Here is a 21,880-nt window from a genome sequence, read left to right as displayed (position 1 = left end):
AAATACCTTTACTATATCAAAAAGTATACATTAAACAATTGAACACAAATCCCTCCCAATGAGCCGTTACTATTGAAACGATAACGTATTAGAACATTATTATACACTATATTGCCAAAAGTTTTGGGACGTCTACCTTTACATGCACATGAATGTAATATGGAGTTGGCCCACTCTTTACAGCTATAACAGCTTCAACTCTTCTGTGAAGGATTTCCACAAGGTTTAGGAGTGTGTTTATGGTGTTTACTCTTATTTATACACCACACACACACACAGACCCTCACCTCCTGCACTACTGCTACACAGAATTATTATATCCTGCTACAGAATAGTGTTATTAAGCCTGATGTAGGCTTCTTTTTTTTCTTCACACTTTAATTGCTGCTTTATTCTTTTTTGCTTAATATGCTGAGATAATTAAAGGCAGAGAATCTCACCCGCTGGTCTTCACAGTTTGAAGCTCTTCCCTTCTCCCACATGTAACTCACATCTGATTCATCTCATTATGGGCTTGATCATTAGCGGATCAGTGGGATCAGGTGTGTTTGCAGTAGGGAAATGTTCCCACTCCGCAGGCCCTCAAGGGTCTCCGGGACGAGCGCCGAGAAGTTCCGGTTTAAAACTGAAGAACTTCATGGAGTTAGAGTGATAAATGCTGTTTCTCTGTTCCTGGAAAAAAAAGATGACTGAATTATTTCATTTCCTGGTGGAATGTGGGAAACTAAAATTACCAAAATGTCTAGAGGAAAGAACATAATTCCTTTTGTACACAGTGAAGAATCTGAAGGATCTACAGATCGTTATGAACTTAATCTTAAGAGTTAATCCCCTGACTAACACGATAATCCAGCTTTGTACTATATGCCTTAATGTAATATACACCTTTTTATTTACCTTAGTAATAATCTAAAAATTCAAAACATTCGACTTTAAATTTTATTAGTCACATATATAATCATATACAGTAAGACATGCTTTTTATGACTATCTGTGCTCTAAAAATAGAATCAAATAGAAAAAGGGGGATTTAAAAATCAAAACTAAACAAAAACAACACAACATTATTAAACATAAAATAAAATAAAATAAAATAAAATAAAATGGAATTAGCTGTACATTTGACCAGAAGAAAATTAAACAGACAATAAACAAACAAACAAACAAACAAATAAATAAATATGCAACATATGCAATAAGATCTAATAATAAAATAAAATAAAATAAAATAAAATAAAATAAAATAAAATAAAATAAAATAAAATAAAATAAAATAAAAATTAAATTAAATTAAATTAAATTAAATTAAATTAAATTAAATTAAATTAAATTAAATTAAGTAAATAAATGGAATTAGCTGTACATTTGACCAGAAGAAAATTTAACAGACAATAAATAAACAAATATATAAATAAATAAATATGCAGCATATGAAAGGGGATTTAATAATAAAATAAAATAAAATAAAATAAAATAAAATAAAATAAAATAAAATAAAATAAAATAAAATGGAACTAGCTGTATATAGAATTATGAAATGAAATTAAATGAAATGCAATTAGCTGTACATTTGACCAGAGGGAAATTAAACAGACAATAAATAAATAAATAAATATAGAGTAGCTGTTGTGAATAAAGTGCATCCTGACACATCTAATATAATAATAATAATAATAATAATAATAATAATAATAATAATAATAATAATAATAATAATAATAACACCAATAAAAATATCAGTAATAATAAAAACAATTTCAGACAGGACAATGGCCAGAGTTTGGTTAATGGCACAGATTAATTAAACAATAATCAACATAATCAACAACAAAAAATAAAAATGAATCAACAACATGTGTTGTAATGATGCTCAAAATCAAGTGGAGCACATCCTGAGCTGCATTTTTCTTCTTATACCTCATCTTATATTCTTCTTATTATACACTTCTTATATTCTTCTTATACCACCACTACAAATTTGTATTTGTTAAATATGGTGTCATGTTTTTTTATCTGGTGATAGTTACATTTCTTGTTATGTCCATGAAACCAGTAACTTACATTCTAACAGAAAAATGATGATCCCTCACCAGACGCTCTTTTTTAGATTAAGTAGAGTATCACTGTACATCCTCCTAGCTGTTACTATGGAGACGATAAGGTATTAGAATAAATTTCAGAGCTGCGATTATAGTAAATGAATCAACACGTTCTGTTCAGTCAGGATGGAGAGCAGCACTGTGGTGTGAAAAGCTTGTGGTGTAACAAGGCAATACTTTCTGTGTTTGGGATATGTCCTGCATTAGACTTCATTAAAATATAATATTATAAACCTTTGATGTGGCATGATTAAAGGCAGATTATTTTGCTAAAATTATTATTATTGTTGTTATTATTATCCATCCGTATTCTGATCCCCTGTGTATCCTGCACATGTGGAACATGGAGCCTATCCCAGGGCAGATTGCGGGGAAGAGGGGGACACCCTGGACGGGGGGGGCAAGTCCATTGCAGGGCACATTTCACACATTACAGACAATTTAGAAATGACATCAGTCTAGAATGCGTGAGTCTGGACTCGGGGAGGAAACCCGGTGTACCAGGAGGAAACCGCTGAAGCACCGGAAGAACATGCAAACCCCAAACACATATGGTTGGAATTGAGCCCCCAGCCATGTCCCCTATTATTATTATTATTATTATTATTATTATTATTATTATTATTATTAATCATATTATTAAAATAATAAGAATGAGGATGGCCACACTTTAAAAAATGTGTCTATTTGTTCATTACTTTCTAAAGTAAATGTACCAAACTGTACATGGAGGCATGTCTTATACCTTTATGTTTGTATCTTTGACCTGGGAAGGTGAATGTTGTGTACATTTAGTCATTTTTCAGAGTGGTCGTTAAGGTCCAGCTATGTATCTTGAATTATTAAATGCTACACTATATTTGTGTTTCTACCTCAGAGATACCGCATATAGTACCCTTGATGGTATCAGCCCAGTGACAAGGAAAGGTATTTATTATTATTTCTGTATCTTTAAAAAGGTTTTAAACTAAAAGAATATCAAAATAAGAACCGAGTAGATGTAGAATGCTAACTAATGATTTTTTTCTCTTGTGCTGTAACATTAGCTCAAATGTCATTACCTGATACAGCTATAGGTGGTGGTAGCTAAAGTGGTTAAGGCTCTGGGTTACTGCCCAGAAGATCGGGGTTCAAGCCCCAGCACTGCCAAGCTACCACCATTGGGCCTTTGAGCAAGGCCCCCAACCTTCCCCTGCTCCAAGGGCACTGCATCATAGCTGACCCTGTGCTCTGACCCCAACACCCAAGGATGGGATATGCGAAGAAGGAATTTCACTGTGCAGTAATGTATACGTGACAAATAAAGGCAACTTATCCTTTGTATAGTCTACTACACAGGCCAATGGAAACATCTGACATGGAGTTTAGGGAAATGTTTGAGACTGAACCACAAGAAAATGATCTATTTGTAACAATTGTTTAAAGCTGATCCTTTCAGAAATAATGTTCCCAAACTGTCCTTAAACTCATCGCTGGAAAAGTAGTTTCTTTAGTGTGTCTTTAGTCTTTTGCCTGAAAAGGTGCAAGTGGTGCCTTTAGTTGAGATTGAGAGTAAAGATTTTAAGGTACGTCAGTGCTTTAAAAAAAAATCTGATTCCACATTTGAGTCCTGAGCTTGGGTTGATGTTCTCCAGGTGTCTGTGTGGGTTTCCTCCCAGTTTCTTCCACAACTCCCAAAAACATCAGTAGATGAATTGACTAATATGGATAAATTGAGGTCTTGGTGTAAATGTGTGTATGTTGTGATGAACTGGTGTATTTCTGCCTCCTGTCCAGTATTCCCCAGGATAGACTCCAGAGTTATGGTGGCCCTGAAAAGTCAGTGAAAGGTACATCAGTGGTCCTTATGGTACAGTTACGTAGCTTAAATTATTATTAAATACACTATACTACCGTAAAGGTGAAAAAGTGATAAAAACATGTCCCCTGAATGGTACCACTCCAGCAACCCATCTTTATTTCTGAGAGTGTAACAGAAACTCCTGCTTCTGAATCATGACATGTTTGAGTAAAGATGCTAATGTTTAGTTTTCCCATCAGTGGTGACGTCATTATCTTTTAGGAATCGTAAATAAATCCCTCCAGAGAGGGTTATTGCTGGTGGATGACCTACTGATGAGTGTGTGTGTGTGTGTGAATGTGTGTGTGCGTTTTTGCCGCAGGAGCGCCCGACCTGAGATCAGGACCATTACATCATCGCTCCGAGATAAAACCATGCCCGCCTCCTGCAATGTGATTGAAGGAAACGAACCAGTTCAGAAAGCTGATTGGTTAATGAGCGCTGCTAAATGGCGAGAGGGGGCGGAGCTTTAAAGGCGCGTAGGGCGCTTCAAATACGGCTGTAGGAAAAGACGCACGGAGAAGAGCCGGAGATTTCACATCGGGCTCGTGCTGACACCGTGGTGCTCGTGCTGACAGAGGTTTGAGAGGTCGGAGAAATAGAGACGATATAAGCAAATTAACAAGCAAACAGTAAATAAATAAATAAATAAAATCCGGTGCACCTGCATTTGCTTGAAGGCACGGACTGTAGAGAGAGGAGCACACCGCGCTCGCGCTGACACTGGGGCCATCCGGCGTCGGTTGGAGGTAAGGGCGGCACTTTTATTATCTCTGCTCATTTCCATATACGCAATCACACACACACACACACACACACACACACACTGGAAGTTTCGACCTAAGCAATTTCTTAAATGGACATCCTATAACCGATAAAGCGATCTATAAATAGATTCAGTGTAGTCGGATTGTGTCGCGCGCAGTTTTGAGTTCTCAGCATCAGCACCAGCATCAGCATCACCACCACCACCACTGGACCACAGTTGTATTGTTATGTTTTAATACTAATTATACTATATAGAAATATAACTGGCATGATAATAATCAAAGTAAACAACACAACGCACCTTCAGAGTGATAGACAGATTTGTTTACTAAAGAGGCTAAGCAAGGATTTATCCATCTGACCCACTTCATAAAAATAAAAAATGGAGCCTCTTGAGCTCTTGAGGTCCCATCAGAGGATTGTTTGGTTTACAGGAACGTTGCGATAGAAACAGTTGCTCAGACTGCAGCAGGATGAGTTTATTAGTGTCAAGATGATCCTGGTTAATCAAGATATACAGTGATATTTATATTTATATATGAGTTCTATTCTAATGTCATGCTGCTGGATTAACTGAGGGATTAACTTAAGTTATCTTATCTTATCTTATCTTATCTTTCATTGTTGATAGATCTTATCTTATCTTATCTTATCTTATCTTATCTTATCTTTCATTGTTGATAGATCTTATCTTATCTTATCTTTAGGCAATTTTAATTTGAGAATATTCTGTAATTACAGAGGACATCACACACATCATTTTCAGAAGTTATACACTCTCAGAAAGAAAACGCTACTAACATGCACCTTTCTTTGTTGATAGAGTCAAACTTTAATGTATCTCTTACCTGGAAATGTGCATGTACTTTATCTTTAAAGCTTATCAAAGGAACAAGAGTGGTCCTTACGATCCAATTACACACCTTAAATCAATGTGATGAGTGAGTGGGACGTTTCGAAATAAAAAAGCTTACAATAAATAGCCTAAATATTATTGTATGTATTTAAATAATGTTTAGGGAATGAATGTGAATCGGAGCTGAGGTAATGATCTGGGGAAATGATTTGACTTTAAAGGTGTTTCGGGCTGTCAGACATTTAAGAGAGATGCAGAAGGATAGAGATGTTTTATTTCTTAAAGAAACTTTAGAGATGAGTTAGGTCTTTGAAGGTTATGTTATAACTTGAGTCACATCAATAATCAGGCTAGTTTTATACAATAGACAATAGAAAGGTACTGAGGAAATTGTTGTAATGAGGCTCTCTCTCTCTCTCTCTCTCTCTCTCTTTCTCTCACTCACTCTATTTATTTATTTATTGCTATATCTCTGTCTACCAACAAAATTAGAGAGGGTCCTAACTTGTCTCCATATTTTTATCCCCAGTAAGTGTGTGTAGATGAAGTAACGGATATCATCATGTCATTTCATGGAGTCTAATATCTGTAGACAGCTCTGGAGATCCCTGTTGTAATCGATCTCTGGTATGAAATTCTTATGATTGGTGCTTCCAGATTTATTTGGAAGATACGTAAGAATTTACATATCTGGGGCGATGTATTGATCAAAGCTGCCACTTCTGGGCCCCTGAGCAAAGGCCCTTAACGCTCAGTTATGTAAAAATTAGATAAAAATGTAAGTCGTTCTAATCATATTTTATATGAATGCATGTTCATACATTCAACATTTGACTTCCAAAGAATCCAAGAAATTGATGAAAAGGCTTACTTAAATTTGAGTTGTTGCTAGATTTCACGTAACACAGCAGGCATCCTGACAAAATGCACTGGAATGCTATTTCTGTAGGCTGCACCGAATAGAAAGGCTGAAACCCCGGAGTAGACGACAGCAGCATGGGCGTCTGAGCAATCAGCCCTATCAGTTTTGGCTCTGTGAGTTACAGCGAATGGATGGGATTCAATGTGACCTTTGTGAAGAGGCTGCCTGTGTGTGTGTGTGTGTGTATAACTGGAGTAAATTTGAAGCATGTCGTCGAGACTCTTTCTCTAACGTGTAAACTCGATGTAGGCCGATTAATCATCGGAACTGATTGGACTAAAGGACGTCAACCTCACACTTCCTGAATATGAGGCGGTGAATGTGTAATCATTTAATCATTTAAAAAACAATTGAATAGTGTTTGCACTTTGCCATTGCTGGATTAGAGCTTTGAGTTATTGCATCCCTGACTATATAATTATCCTCCCACCCAGATCGGTCTGCTGTGTAGCCTGTATTTTACAGTGAGTAGTGAATTTGCACAACATTAGAGCTTGTTTGTGTGTTAACGAAGTAGCAGAAGGGCTTTTATCCCTTTTTACCAGTACACTGGTGTTATCAGACATTTTCAGTCAGTGTAAACAAATAAATCATTTTACTGGCTTTGAGTCTGATATTAAACGAGTCAGGACTCTGTTGGCTTTCAGTGTGTTTCAGACATGTGTTTTTCCCCTCTGTTGGATAACCTTACACAGGATTTTAGTGGTTGAAGATTCACATTTTAGATGCTTTTTAGATGAACAAGCACTTTAAGCATCTCAGAGCACAGAAATGGGTTTGATATCATCATTTACTTTGAAGATAGAAACATTTGAGTGGAAAAAAATAACCATTTATGGGTTTTTTTTGGAACTTTTCTATGAATATATCGCCCCTAGTAGGCTAGGGAAAAACAGAAATACTTAAAAAAAAACCCTAAAAATTCTCAAAACCCTGAGTGTCTACTTTTATATGAGCTTCATATTAAGCACCATTGTGGAGTGAGACATGACAAAGACATTCAATGCTGAACAGAGGCACAACAAAAACAGGAGGAAATTCCATTTTATGGCTTTTAGGAAAAAGAGTTCCTATCTAGATTAATTAGCGTGTAAGGAAAACAAGTTTTTTCATATTCATGAGGTTTTGTGGAAAACACACTCATAAAGCAAGCACAGAGCTTGTTTCTAACCCTCCTGCTTACTACAGGCGATCACCTCAGGGTTAAACATGTCAGGAGAAGATGAAGTCACCAGACTCAGGTATGGAGGCGAGGATACTGCAGCTCATAGCCTGAAAGGTTTTCCTTAGTCTGTATTAATGATATTTATGAAAGGACAATAAATTAATCTGTACCTTCAGGATTTCCTGGAGTTCTTGTTATTTTTTTTATATTTCCACCGCCAAAGATGATAGAATTTTTTTCCAAATTTGTAATGCGACTTGCAGGGAATTTGCGCCTAAATTTTTTTTGCAGAAAACAGAGGATTCTTCTTTTAAACGAATATGTTGCATATGTTGTGATGACGTCACATGACACGTCTTGACTCGAGTCTGCATCCATTTTGGAAAAGCTTTGTGAGCTCCTCCAAATATTGCAGAATTTGCTTGATTTTGTGTTAATTTCCGCCAAAAACCCCAAGAGGGACAACACCAGACACCACAATGTATTGCATCCTGCCCATGAACTGAAAACTAGTAGCTAGCTAAGAGAAAAGTGGCAACAGAATGTTGGTAATATGAACGAAAGAAAATTTCAGGCTTCTGTACATTAGTGTACACAAGCCACTCGATTCTCACTCGATTTATTCGATTCTTTACATTAACTGTAGTTAAAGGTGGTAGTGCCACTTCCCTACCTCTCCGCTGAGCTAAAACCTTGAGCACAAATAACTGCTAATTTAATTAACCGGAATCATTAGCATGCAGTTAACACCGTTTCCTCAAATCGTTTAAAGGAAAGCAGTGATATTAACAGCTGGATGAATAAATAGCCGGTTGCTTGAGATCTTTGCGACTCACGAGCCACTCGTAAGAGAAAGATCAGCGCTGATAAAAGCTTTCTGTGTTCATGCATGAATCTCAGTGGTGTAAGAGGTACATAGAGCATACAGCTACGACTCCGTCTCTCAGTCATTAACTGTGTAATTGGGAATTTAATATCAAAACATCTGGCACAAATTTGTTCCTTTTCACTACAAAAGGCTGTTTTCTTTGTTTTTCAGGTGGGCCATGTGGTACAGCGTGTATACTGATTGGTCAGAGCGAATAAGGAGGAAAAATGGTGTGCTGTTTTTATGCAAATGCTGAGTTCTTTAATCCAATTGAAGGGCGCTTTTAATACGATTTTCTTCTGCTCAGTCATATAGTACAGCGTGTGCCTTGAATATGAAATCCAGTGGAGGAAAAAGACTGGGAAGAAGGTAGAATCTGATTAATGGCTGCTTGTCACCTAATGTCTGTCAGCCATCTAAGATGAATGCACACACATGAGGTATTAATTCCTAGCTATAACACTGAGGCAGGGAAATACACAGAGGACAAAGGTGGCACAAATGGTATTGGTAATATGTAAGAATATAAGAAATAAATAAAAGTGTAGGAAACCCTTCAGCCCTCCACATGTCCTCTTAGACACTCCTGGGCTCTTAAATATACAGCTGTTTAAAACAAATTAAATTGTAGCTGGGTTAGCTTTCCGTGACTCACCCCGCAGGCTTTTGTACAGCATATTAGGATGTTTATGCCAGAATTTACAACCCATTAGCGGTGTTCCCTTTTTGTCTTAAACCATTAAATGCCTCATTTACACCATTTATCATTAATTAGATCTAGCTGTTTGACTTCGAAAGTGCATAAAAATCGCGACTTGCATGCAAAGGGCTTTTTTTTTTTTCGAGGCAGAACCGCGGCTCGCTTCAGGTCCAAGACTCATCAGAAAGCAGCAGAAAGAGAACCGCTAACGCCGAACAGATTACAGAATGTCAGGCCGAGATTAAGAATGTCAGTCCTGATCATGTCTTCGAATACATCACAGACATTTTATCAGCGTTATCATGACTTTATTCTAAGTTAAGAGGCAGAAAAATGAAAGCTGGCTAGCCTTGCTAGCTAGCTAACACACTAACACTGCCTGGCAAACGACACTGGCTGTCTTAGCCAAAGCTAATCTCTGAAACAATATTATCAGCGTTATCATGCCTTTATTCTCAGTTAAGAATCAGAAAAATGAACGCTGACTAGTCTTGCTAGCTAGCTAACACACTAACACTGCCTGGCAAACGACCTAGACTGTCTTAGCCAAAGCTAATCTCAGAAATAGCCATTTTTCTTGATTTATGAGCTGCTTTTATACATTCACAAGCACTTTACAGCGTCCAAAATGTTTTTCTTTTTTGTTTTAAATATCAGAATTGTAAGATTTCTTTCATATATTTGACCATTTGATTGGTTTATGTTTTTTATTTAGATAATTTTGTGTCATAAAGTCTCAGGCTAATTTGCCTTGATGACAGGAAACAAGGCTCTTCTTGTCTTTTATTTATTTACTTTCTTTAAAATCAGATATTAAATAAACATGTATGTATCTAGAAATCCAGCCACCGAAGGATTTGCTCAGATTTTCCCCCTCAGTTTGTGTACCTGCTAATGCTAGCTAGCTAACTAGCTTACTTTTTCCTGTCACACAGCAGCTACACAGGGAGAAGCTTTACACCCGCTTCCTCTGAAACATGTGAAGCCAGACACATCCAGCGAAAAAGCGCTATTCTTCCTCTTCTACATAAACCACGTGGTCCAATTATATATTTCGAATAATTTTTAAAAGAAAAAAGATATCTATTAAAGGTACAAAACATGTGACCTTCATAGTAGCATGTTAGCAAGAAGGAAAATAACAGGTACTGTTATTGAGTGGTCACTGCTATGGCTGTGTGTGTGAAATATGCATCAGCCAGCCAAACTCAAGTCTCACAAAATGCAAGTATGTCTCCTCCCTTCCCTCAACCTACTGCATTTGTCTGTGTGTGTGTGTGTGTGTGTGTATGTATGTATGTGTGTGTGTGAGTGTAAATCTGATTATTACCGACTGACTCTCCTCTGTGCAGTTTCTTGCTCGCTCAGACTCCAACCACATTAAGTCTTGCAGTAATCCACCCTCATATTTATCGTCTCTGCTCTAGCAGCACCGTGGCCTGATTTCATTCACTGCAGGTCTGAGGTGTGTGTCGTGCATGTAGTTGTCAGGAACACAGATTACAAACGCACAGACATCACAAAGCAGCATTTCAGTGTCGGAGTGACATGACAGGAGGAAGCCACAGGAGAATTTAAAGAAATATAAAAAATGCATACACACACACACTCAGCATCCAGACTGAAATGGGTTGTGTGTGTATATTCCGGGATGTCAGATACCTTTAAAAGTTGCACCAGAATTCTGATTACGTAAAAATCTAGCCTTGTATGTGTTAGCATTTGAATATTAATCAACAGTTATATTATTTTTATATCAGGAGAGATGAAACAAATATTAGAAGCACTGCGACAGTGTGTTCCTTTCACACAGTATAAAAAGGAAGGTCAATGTAATGAAAATCCTGATTTATTGAATACACTCACTACATAGAGTATAGAGTATAAAATCTATCTATGTTTTTTTTATTTATTTATTTATGTATTTCTTTCTTTATTTTTATTTTATTTTTTTTATTTTTTTTTATAGACTTCCTGGCATCTGTAACACAAGTCTGGGCAACTAAATTTGAGTTAGATAATAAATTCAGGATATGTTCATCCACCAAATATAAAAGCTAGTGCTGAGGAACCATAAAGGTACCCACAAACGAAGGCACCACTTATAAGCAAGTTTCAAGAAGATCACTTGCCATGTGGAAGCCAGGAGAAGAGTCTTCCTTGTGCTTTGAAAGGGGGGTTCGGTCAAGCCGAGCTCGAGTTATATATTTAAACAGAAGTCGACTGTTATCATTAGGTATGGAGGGATTAGTGCGTTCATTTTTTTTACAAGATGTCAAGAATTGCCTCCTGTATTTGTTGTGTCCATGATGATCATTGAATATATTTTGTCATGTCTCCCTCCACAGCGGTGCTTAATATGAAGCTCATATGAAAGTAGCCACTCAAGGCTTATAGAATTTGTAGTTTCATATTCAGTATTTCTGTTTTTTTCCCTAGCCTGCTAGGGATGATAGATTCATAGAAATGTTCCAAAAAACCCCCAAAACAGTTAGCTTTTTCCACACAAATGTTTCTATCTTCAAAGTAAATGTTGATATCAAACCCATTTCTGCTCTCTGAGACGCCCCAAGTGCTTGTTCATCTAAAAAGCCTCTAAAATTTGTATCTTCAACCAGTAAAATTCTGTGTAAGGTTATCCAACAGAGGGAAAAACACACTGAAAGCCAACAGAGTCCTGATTCATTTTATATCAGACTCGTATAATAAAATAATAATTTTTTAGATATTATTTGTTTATAGTGATTGAATGTGTCCAGTAAGTCGTGGACAGCTCCAGGAAGCCAGTGAAGGAAACCCAGCAGTAGGGTAACTTGATGCATTATTCAGACCGATCAATCATGCAGGAAAAATGGTTGAAGTAAACAACAAGACTGTGTACACAGAACAATTAACTGAGTGTCAGACATCTTTAAGAAGGTCCAAAGAGTCTGTGAGTTCTCAGATGTTTATAAAGCAATATAAAGCAACTCAGTCTTTCTTTAGGCAAGTCGGATTTTGGGTGACAAGCTGCCTTCCAAAATGAGCTGTCTGGCAGATATGATGATATCATGTCATCATGTATCAACCTGGAAAGAAGGACTTGGGTGTCATCTATATAACAGTGGTAGGAGAAACTATGTAGAGATGTTACATCACCTGGAGAACAGGTGTATGCCAAAAAAAGGGGCCCAAGCACCAAAATGGGTAGCTTGTCTGCATGGACCAGGTGTGCAAGCTAAAAGAGTGTGTGGTGTGGGATAGGAATTGTTTTATTTATAAAGTATAAAAAAAAGTGACACAAAAGGTAGTAGTAAACACTAGTCGCACCCCCGGCACAGAAAAGAAGTCTGCCAGGGTGTGATTTTAGAGCGAGTCCAGAGGGAGGAGGTTCTGAGATCCAACCTACATTTTTGGTGTGTTTTATCCAGACACAAAAGCGACAAAAGGAACTCGGGTAGATCTTAAAATAGACCATTGGTATTTTGAGAAAGTGAGGTAATTGTGCGATCGTACACCACGACTTCCTGTGAAACGTTGACACTGTGATGACGCTAGTTGTGATGTCATAGTGTTTCGGACCTCAGTTTATTCCTGGTGTCAGAAGTGTAAGTGTACTATATGTTGCTTTTCTTATTTCCTTGTACACAAGTTACACAAGTAGTGAAACTTTTGATGAACACACACACACACACACACACACACAGATTATCCATGTAGAAATTCCATGTATTGCCACACAATCACAGAAGTAGCTCACTCTTTAAACTCCATTAATTCCCCAGTGGAAGTGTTTATGAAGGGCACAGGCCAATATTGACTTGCTAATGCCGTTGGGTTGCTAAGAGCCTTGCGTAACGTCCGTGATGATTCAGTGTGAAATGACCTGCCTCCAGTGAGTTACTTAGACGTCCGGCTGCTTCACGCTTGGTTTGAGTGGCGTGGAGGATGTTGTCAGTACTCGCAGTAATACGCTGAAGAGCTTCATTACAGAGAGACTCGATTGAAGAGGATGGGCTAAACGAACTTCAGAGAGTCCGCTGTTCAATCTGAGTGCTGCTGTGGGCGGAGAGAGAGAGAGAGAGAGAGAGAGAGAGAGAGAAATGGGGGAGAGAGTGAAAGAGAGAAAGAGAGAGAGTGAGAGAGAGACTCTATTCTATCTCTTCAATCATGAAAGAGCTCCGGTTGTGTCCTTGAACAAGACTCATCCCCCCAGAGACAAGCTTTTTTCTTCCACCTCCTGCATCTCTCTGCCTTCTCTCCTACACCATCTACACTGCCTTATCTCTCTTTCCGTATCTGCCTTTCTTTCGTCTCTCTATGCTCTTTCTCTCTCTATCGGCCCAATCAGAAATTATTTCCTACTTCCTCAGGGTTTGGGCGATACACAGGAATCGTGAAGTAGGAAAGGAGAGAAAATTTGAGTGAGAGACAGAGATAAGCAGCAGCAGCATTTATCAGGAGAGACTCGTGTAGTAGATGTTGCTTGCTAAATGCTCTTTTTTTTGTTAATTCAAACTCAAGCAGATCCACACTGTCTGCATTTTCTATCTATTTCTCCAGCTTCAGGTTTGTCTCTTGTCATTGTTTTGTTCAAACAAAATATATAATAAATTTACTCAAAATTTATAGCTCATAGCTCTGAGTAATACAGTGGAATCTCGGCATACTAATTTAATTTGTTCTGGAGGAGAGTTCTTAAGGGGAAAATCTGTATCGCGAAGCAAATTTTCCCATAAGAAATAATGTAAATGCAGATAATCTGTTCCAGCCACCAAAAAATATGACCAATACGAAGCGTATGTAAACTGTATGGCTGCTTACAAAGAACTGACCCAAGCCAAGCATTCCATGTCAAGGGTCCTCACAGGAAGTTGTGCCACCAAGCTTGGGCTAAAAATAGAACAGAGCACCCACGCCCCCAATCTGTCAACAAAAAAACTCCAGAAAAATCACCTAGCTTTTGAATGCATGGCGAAGACAACCTTGGTATCGTGGGTTGACTCTTTCCAAACAGCTTTCACTGACTGAAAAAAATGGTAAAATTCATGTCTTTCCACTGACGCTAACAAGTTTTGAACGACTCCCGGACGTACGTGCAACTTAGCCGCCATCCGGTTCGGTTCGTTTTTCAGTGCTGAAAATGCTTTATATGCCAATTCAAATTTCTTGCTAAATTTCTATTCTGAAGGCAAAAATACATAAGGGAGGGCATTCATATGCCGAGGTTCCACTGTAAGAGGAAAACATCTTTTAAATGCTTAAGCTGGATTTTAATTTTGTGGTCAGTCAGATTTCAGGAAATGTCCTACATCAAAATATTACGTTTCAACGTGATTTCATGTGATTGTACTTAATCTAAACCGGTATCTACTGACTAGACTGAACGATGTGGAGCGAGCGCGATCAATTCACGTAGTTTTAACGTAAGTCAGTCAGTTCAGAAGTGAAACCTTAGGAGGATGTTGGATCTACTGTATAACTATAGTGTTACATTTAGGTGATTGGAGCATGTACAGTGAGGGAAAAAATTATTTGATTCCCTGCTGATTTTGTACGTTTGCCCACTGACCAAGAAATGATCAGTCTGTAATTTTAATGGTAGGTTTATCTGAACAGTGAGAGACAGAATAACAACAAAAAAATCCAGAAAAACACATTTCAAAAAAGTTCTACATTGATTTGCATTTTATTGAGTGAAATAAGTATTTGACCCCTTTGCAAAACATGACTTAGTACTTGGTGGCAAACCCTTGTTGGCAATCACAGACGTCAGACATTTCTTGTAGTTGGCCACCAGGTTTGCACACATCTCACATCTCAAGGAATTTGGGCCCACTCCTCTTTGCAGATCCTCTCCAAGTCATTCAGGTTTTGTGGCTGATGGCGATGGTCTTGTATCTCGTTCCAGTCTTGTGTAGGTCTACAATCTTGTCCCTGACATCCATGGACAGCTCTTTGGTCTTGGCCATGATGGAGAGTTTGGATTGTGTGTCTGTGCCTATTAGTTTTAGAGGAAATCTGAGTGAAGTGACATCAGTCTCGAGTCTCGGGAAGTCCAGATGAAGGCGAAGACGTCATCGAAAATATGGCTGAACCGCGTTCGGCTGGAAGTGTATAACATATTCATGAGAAGTGATACATCCTTCTGAGCAGAAGGGAAAGAGAACACTTGTCATTCGCAGTGTGTTTGAGTGTGTTTGTGTGTGTGTGTGTGAGTGTGTGAGTGCGTGTATGTGTCAAAGTGTGAAAAAGGGTGGGTCAGGGGTGCGGAGGATGTTGGTGAGATGTTGACAGAGTGTGACACGCCAGATTTAGCTCTCCGCACCAATTAACAGCTGCTCCATCCTCCTCATTCATGTGTCACCGAAAAAAGAAGTCGGGGCTGAAAAATGAAAGACCCGACTCGAGACCTGCCTCAATTATTAATAAGTTGTGCATACATTTTTCATCACCTCCGATGCATTTGCAAATATGAGAGGCTGTGTCGGAGCGTAGCAGATGAGAAGGGATGAGCGTGTTGAAAACACGGAGAGAAGCCCAGGTCTGGTGTTCGCTATAAACTGTACCGCCGAAAACACGCTAGCGTAATCATGCTGGAGTTTTACACCACAGCTGGGAAACAAGCAAGGAAGTTCTCTGACTCACAGCCTCGGAGTTTACTTCTCATTTACACAAAGCTGTGTGTGAAGACAATCGACAGTGAGACACTGAATACTGAATAATTTGTCGGATAATCATCTAAATTTACATTTCCTTATGGAAATACAGTGAGGGAAAGATAGGGGGAGTCCAGAATGGATGGAAGGAAGGAAGGAAGAAAGTGAGGGAGGGAGGGATGGGAGGAAGGAAGGAATAAAGGGATGAATGAATGAAGGAAGGAAGGAAGGACAGAAGGAATGAACAGAGGAAGGAAGAGAGGGAGGGAGGGAGGAAGGACAGAAGAAAGAAGGAAGAAAGGAGTGACGGGAGGAAGGTATGAGGGGAGAAAGGACAAGAAGAAATTAAGGGAGGGAGGGAGGAAGGAATGAATGAAGGAAGTAAGGATAGAGGGAGGAAGGACAGAAGGAATGAACGCAGGAAGGAAGAGGAGGAGGGAGGGAGGAAGGAATGATGGGAAGAAGGAAGGACAGGAGAAAGGTATGAAGAAAAGAAGGAAGGAAGGACAGAAGGAATGAACGGAGGAAGGAAGAGAAGGAAGGAGGGAGGGAGGAAGGACGGAAGGAAAGAAGAAGGAAGGAATGATGGGAAGAAGGAAGGACGGGAGAAAGGTATGGAGCAAGGAAGGTAGGAAGGAATGAATGGAGGAAGGAAGAGAGGGAGGTAGGGAGGAAAGATGGAAGAAAGAAGGAAGGTATGAAGGGAGGAAGGACAAGAAGAAATTAAGTGAGGGAGGAATGGAGGGAGGGAGGAAGGAAGGGATGAATGAAGTAAGTAAGGAAGGAAAGAAGGGAGGGAGGGAGGAAGGAAGGACAGAATGAATGAATGGAGGAAGGAAGAGAAGTAGGGAGGGAGGAAGGAAGGACAGAATGAATGGAGGAAGGAAGAGAAGGAGGGAGGGAGGAAGGACGGAAGGAAACAAGAAGGAAGGAATGATGGGAAGAAGGAAGGACAGGAGAAAGGTATGAAGGAAGGAAGGAAGCAGAAAAAAGGTGGAAGAATAGGAACGAACGAGAGGAGAAAGAGACTTTAATGGGAAAATGTTGAACTTTACTACGTTCATATTAATACAACTGTACATGTATCTGAAGCGCACTTTAAACAGTGTTTAGATTTAAATAATGTTTATTACAAATGTACAAGATTCAGTCTGAATTCATTCTCGAAATTCATTAGGAGAAGAAAAAGTCGTTCTCTCCTTGCAGCGAATCTGCATCGTTCACTCAGTAATTGCTGTTATTTTTTTCCCCAATCTAAAACATGTACTCATTATACAGCTCCACAGTCGCTTTTGCAACTAATAAACCCACTGAAACGCAAGGATGTGACAGAAAACTGTTTTCTTTTCATATTCACTGACTCAAAAAATAGCAAGTTTATCTGAGGATTCGCTTCAGGAAATGAAATCGCTGCTCTGTTGCCTTTCACTGCGGCCCGGGGCTTGTTGTGTTTGAGATGTAAAAATAACAACAGAGATCAGATTAACATTGTATGTGAACTAAATAACTCAATTATCGGACTGAAATCCAGGATTGAATTTTTTGGAATCTATAAAAACCTAGTAGGAGATTTTATACACCCAGTTAACTCTTTTTCCTAGAGGCCAAAAAATTTAATTTGTACCTGGTTTTGTTGTGTCCATGTTCAGCATTGAATGTCTTTGTCATGTCTCACTCCACAGTGGTGCTTAATATGAAGCTCATATGAAAGCAGACAGTCAGAGCTTTAAGAATTTGTAGAGTTTTCTGTTTTTACCTAGCATACTAGGGGCGATATATTCATAGAAAAGTTCCAAAAGAATGAAAACGGTTTGTTTTTTTCCACACAAATGTTTCTATCTTCAAAGTAAATGTTGATATCAAACCCATTTCTGCTCTCTGAGACGCTCCAAGTGCTTGTTCATCTAAAAAGCATCGAAAATCTGAATCTCCAACCACTAAAATTCTGTGTAAGATTATCCAACAGAGGGAAAGACACATGTCTAAAACACACTGAAAGCCAACAGACTCATTTTATATCAGACTCAAAGCCAGAAAATAATCCATTTGTTTATTCTGATTGAAAACGTCCCATTAGTCGATCCCCGACCCGTTAAACTCAGTCTCTCAGTTCGGTCTTTTCTCCTTTTGTAGCTACTGAACAACACACTTCAATATAAATAACCGAATAATAATCTGAGGCTTTACGGATTTAACCGGGTAACTACAGAAATCAGATAATAACGGCGTGTGCATGTAAACGCATCGATTTTTGCCGTGAGGAGCAACACGAGAGCACAACATTGTCTCGGATTGTTTTTCAGCATGAAACCCATCGTGGAATAAATCAATATTATTATGCAGAGCAACAGCGACATGTTTTTATGGTGTATAATTCAGTACAGGTTAATATCGATACGTTCTCTGTTGAGGAATGCGTGTCTATTATTGCTATTTGACTCAATAAAAGACTCAAATATAGATTTTTTTGATATTTTGGAAGAAATCTTGAGACAAAGTTACATCGGAAAGGCATCTCTGAGACGCCGCAAGACCCAACAAAGGTTTTTTGTTTAGATGTGAGACACCAGTAGCAAATATGTAGAAGAAACTAATGCAGCATTTATCTGAATATAGATACAGCGAAACCTTTGCATAGGAATTTAATTCGTTCTGGAGGCGAGTTCTTAAGGTGAAAGTTTGTATTGCGAAGCGAATTTTCCCATAAGAGATCATGTAAGTGCATATAATCCGTTCCAGCCGCCCAAAAATATGACCAATATTCCCAATACGAAGCGAATGTAAACTGTATGGCTGCTTACAAAGAACTGACCCAAGCCAAGCATTCCATATCAAGGCTCCTCACAGGAAGTCGTTCCACCAAGCTTGGGTTAAAAATAGAACAGAGCACCCACACCACCGATCTGTCAACAAAAAAACGCCTGAAAATTTACCAAGCTTTTGAACACATGCCGAAGGCACCGGTGGTATCTTGGGTTGACTCTTTCCAGACAGCTTTCACTGAATTCTTTCCACTGACACTGACTTCCACTGAAGTTTTGAACGGCTCCCGGATGTACGTGCAACTTAGCCAGCGTTTGCTTCGGTTCGTTCGTACGCCAAAAATGCTTCGTATGCCAATGCAAACTGCTTGCAAAATTTCAACTCTTAAGGTGAAAATTCGTAAGGGAGGGCATTCCTATGCCGAGGTTCCACTGTACAGTTAGTTTTTATCCTATTCTTAGACCAGTAACAGGACAATAAGCTTCTGTGGTTCAGGAATGTGAACAAAATTGAATTTCTGGTTAAAATGCTAACTCGAGAACAGATTTATATAAGAGATGGGAAATCATCACATGGTAATATTCCAGAGCTATCAGTGACAGTTTCGGGGAATATACCGGATGTACAGCACGGTGTTTGGATGGTACAAGCTGTATATTTGTGTTATATACCGTAACATGGTTTGAGTTTAGGTCAAAATCTGTGTTATATTGTCGTGGAGATATCTTCACTGATGTGAAGCTCTTTTAAAATCCCAAACGGAAGAAAATCTAATTGTATTCAAGAGGCAAAAACCATTATGATCCCGAGCCCTTCTGCTCTCGGGTCCGGCGTGATCCACCCCGATGCCCTGCTTCTGCTGAGGATGGAGCCACATGGACGGTCTAGAGATACATCAGATCACTGTGGATGGACAATGACCAGTTTTGCGCTCCATCAGTGAAGATCAGAAAACACAACAGTCTTCACATTAACACTAGAATCAATTTCCTGCACTTTTCTGACCGTATACTACACAATTATAAAAAGGAAATGATTTATAACGAACTTTTCTGTGTCACCCAGATGAGGATTGAGCCTGGTTCCTCTCCTTATATCATCTCAGGAAGTTTTTGTACATGTATCCATTTAAAATCTTGACTTTTTATATACTCTTATATACACATTGGGACAAAATCCATCATTAAAAGTGCTATACGAATCGAATTGAATAAACTGGTTATGATGAAATGAAACTCTATTCTGCGTCGGTCTCGTGAACATCTGGCTTGGATAATCTGTCTTAAATTAAACTCCGAGCCTCACAGAGCACTTTGTCTGCTCGCTGGACCGAGTGCTACAACTTTTTATTAAGGAGTGGGGCCAAGCGGGATCTGCGCCACTGATCAGCACTTAATGCAAGGAAGAGTTTCTCTGCCTCGCCTTTATTCAGTAGCTTTGTCATTTTATACAGAAGCCTTGAGGCACAGCATATAGTGCACTACCACACACACACACACACACACAAGTTTTATTGTCTCTTTCGGCCATTTGTCATTTCACAGATCATGAAAACATGGCATGGTCATTAGAGTCTGGGTCGTTTGATATCGACCTCGTTTATAGCTGGAAGTCATGACCTATTTGTACTGACGGTTTTTACCCGGAGCCTCACAATAACGATGATAGCTCTCACATATATGATGCAATACACATTAGGAAAATGAACCCACTGTACACACTTGGAGTCTGATGAAAATTTCCAGAAATGTTGTGCCTGCTCTGCTGTAATGGGAGTTCCCGTCAATATCAGACATCCTATTGTCTGGGGAACGATTTTCTTTTCTTTTTTTTCCTAACTGAAAGAAATGCATCAAAATCAGCCAATCATGTGGCAGCAGAGCAGTTCATGAAAACCTGAAGTCATACAAATGCAGGTTAAAAGTTCACTTCACATCATGATATGGAAGATTTGAATATAAGTCTAATGGTAATCTTGAACTTTTTGGTCTATATGTTCTGTAAAGCCGCTTTGGGACAATGTAATTTGCTAAATTTAACAAATAAAATTGAATTGAATTGAAAATCTCTGTGACAAGCTGAAGCTGCTGGTGGGTTTGGGATTTTTATACATAAATGGTGCTAAAAACCAAAAACATCCCCGGGGTGTCTGGTCTGTGGGTGGAAACGCAGTATTGATGGTCAGAGGAGAATGAGCAGACAGGAAGTATACGGTAACACGAATAACAACTCTTTATAACCGTGACGAGCAGAAAAGCACCTCAGAACCCTGAGGTGGATGAGCTACAACTGCACTGGTTTCCATTTCTGCAACTAAGAATAGGATCTGAGAGTGTTTTCACACCTCGTTTGGAGCGATTGTTTCAGAGACATGTGTTTCCTCTCTTGGTTTGGATAGACATAATTAAACACGAGCAGGCTGAGATATGACCCAATGGACCAAAAACCAAAAAGCAGGTTATGTTTAAATAAGTAAGGGTTATCTAGTGTTTGGTTAAATAATGATGTCATGTCTGTGATAGTTCTTTGGTGGTGAAGAATTCTGTAGGTGAGTATGTCATGGCAGTTCAAGAACAAAACACACCTCTTTATTTTAAAATAATGAAGAAGAAGCTGTTATTTGCCACATGTACATTACTGCACAGTGAAATTCCTTTCTTTGTATATCCCAGATTAGGAAGTTGGGGTGTAAAGCTCCTGTACAATATCTCTTCTCAGTAACAGGTGAAGTGAGACGATGTGGCCCCGATGAAACCTGATCAAAACTGATAAATTGTAACGCCCACAGCTAATAAGATTGATGAGCTTGATGGATGAGCCACAGAACATAAACTCTAACCAATAAGAGGACAGTTTTTTAAGGATTTGCGTGAAAGTGAACCCGAGCCGAGAAAAAAGTGCAAGAATTTAAGTCCCCCGTTTTGGAACAAAGCACAGATCTAGCGGTCTGAAAACACCCTGAGACTTCATTGAGTACAAACCGGACATCTAAAGTCCTTTTCATCTAAACCTCAGAGATCCGGTTTCTATGATCGTGTCCTCTGTTGGAAGTCGCATGACTGCGTCTCGTCACCCCGTTGTTGCTTTCCTGTGTGTGTTTTTGTGATCTTTCACATTTTTGTCTTTAGTCCTTGTGCTCCGTTACCTAATTATGCTCATTCCTTCTATCTTGTTTGCTGGTGTTTTCATAAAATCATCTGTCTCTGTGTGCGTGCTGTGATTCATTTTGATCTGTGAGTCAGTGCTTGGCAGCTTGGTGAA

At 38.8% G+C, this 21,880-nt stretch overlaps 1 protein-coding gene across 1 annotated transcript in view; it reads left to right on the top strand.

Moving 5' to 3' along the window:
- Nucleotides 1-4,410: 4,410 nt before the first annotated feature.
- si:ch211-180f4.1 (uncharacterized protein LOC100144405 homolog) overlaps nucleotides 4,411-21,880 on the top strand; it is a 29,431-nt gene continuing 11,961 nt past the window's right edge. Inside the window, exon 1 of the mRNA XM_058388962.1 lies at nucleotides 4,411-4,688. The gene's annotated coding sequence lies outside the window, so the exon portion shown is untranslated. The remainder of the gene's footprint in view (nucleotides 4,689-21,880) is intronic.

This window comes from Hemibagrus wyckioides, linkage group LG05, assembly GCF_019097595.1.
Source record: "Hemibagrus wyckioides isolate EC202008001 linkage group LG05, SWU_Hwy_1.0, whole genome shotgun sequence".
Lineage (NCBI taxonomy): Eukaryota > Metazoa > Chordata > Actinopteri > Siluriformes > Bagridae > Hemibagrus > Hemibagrus wyckioides.
The sequence above is the reverse complement of the archived record's forward strand: the minus strand, read 5'-3'. Positions and strand labels throughout refer to the sequence as shown.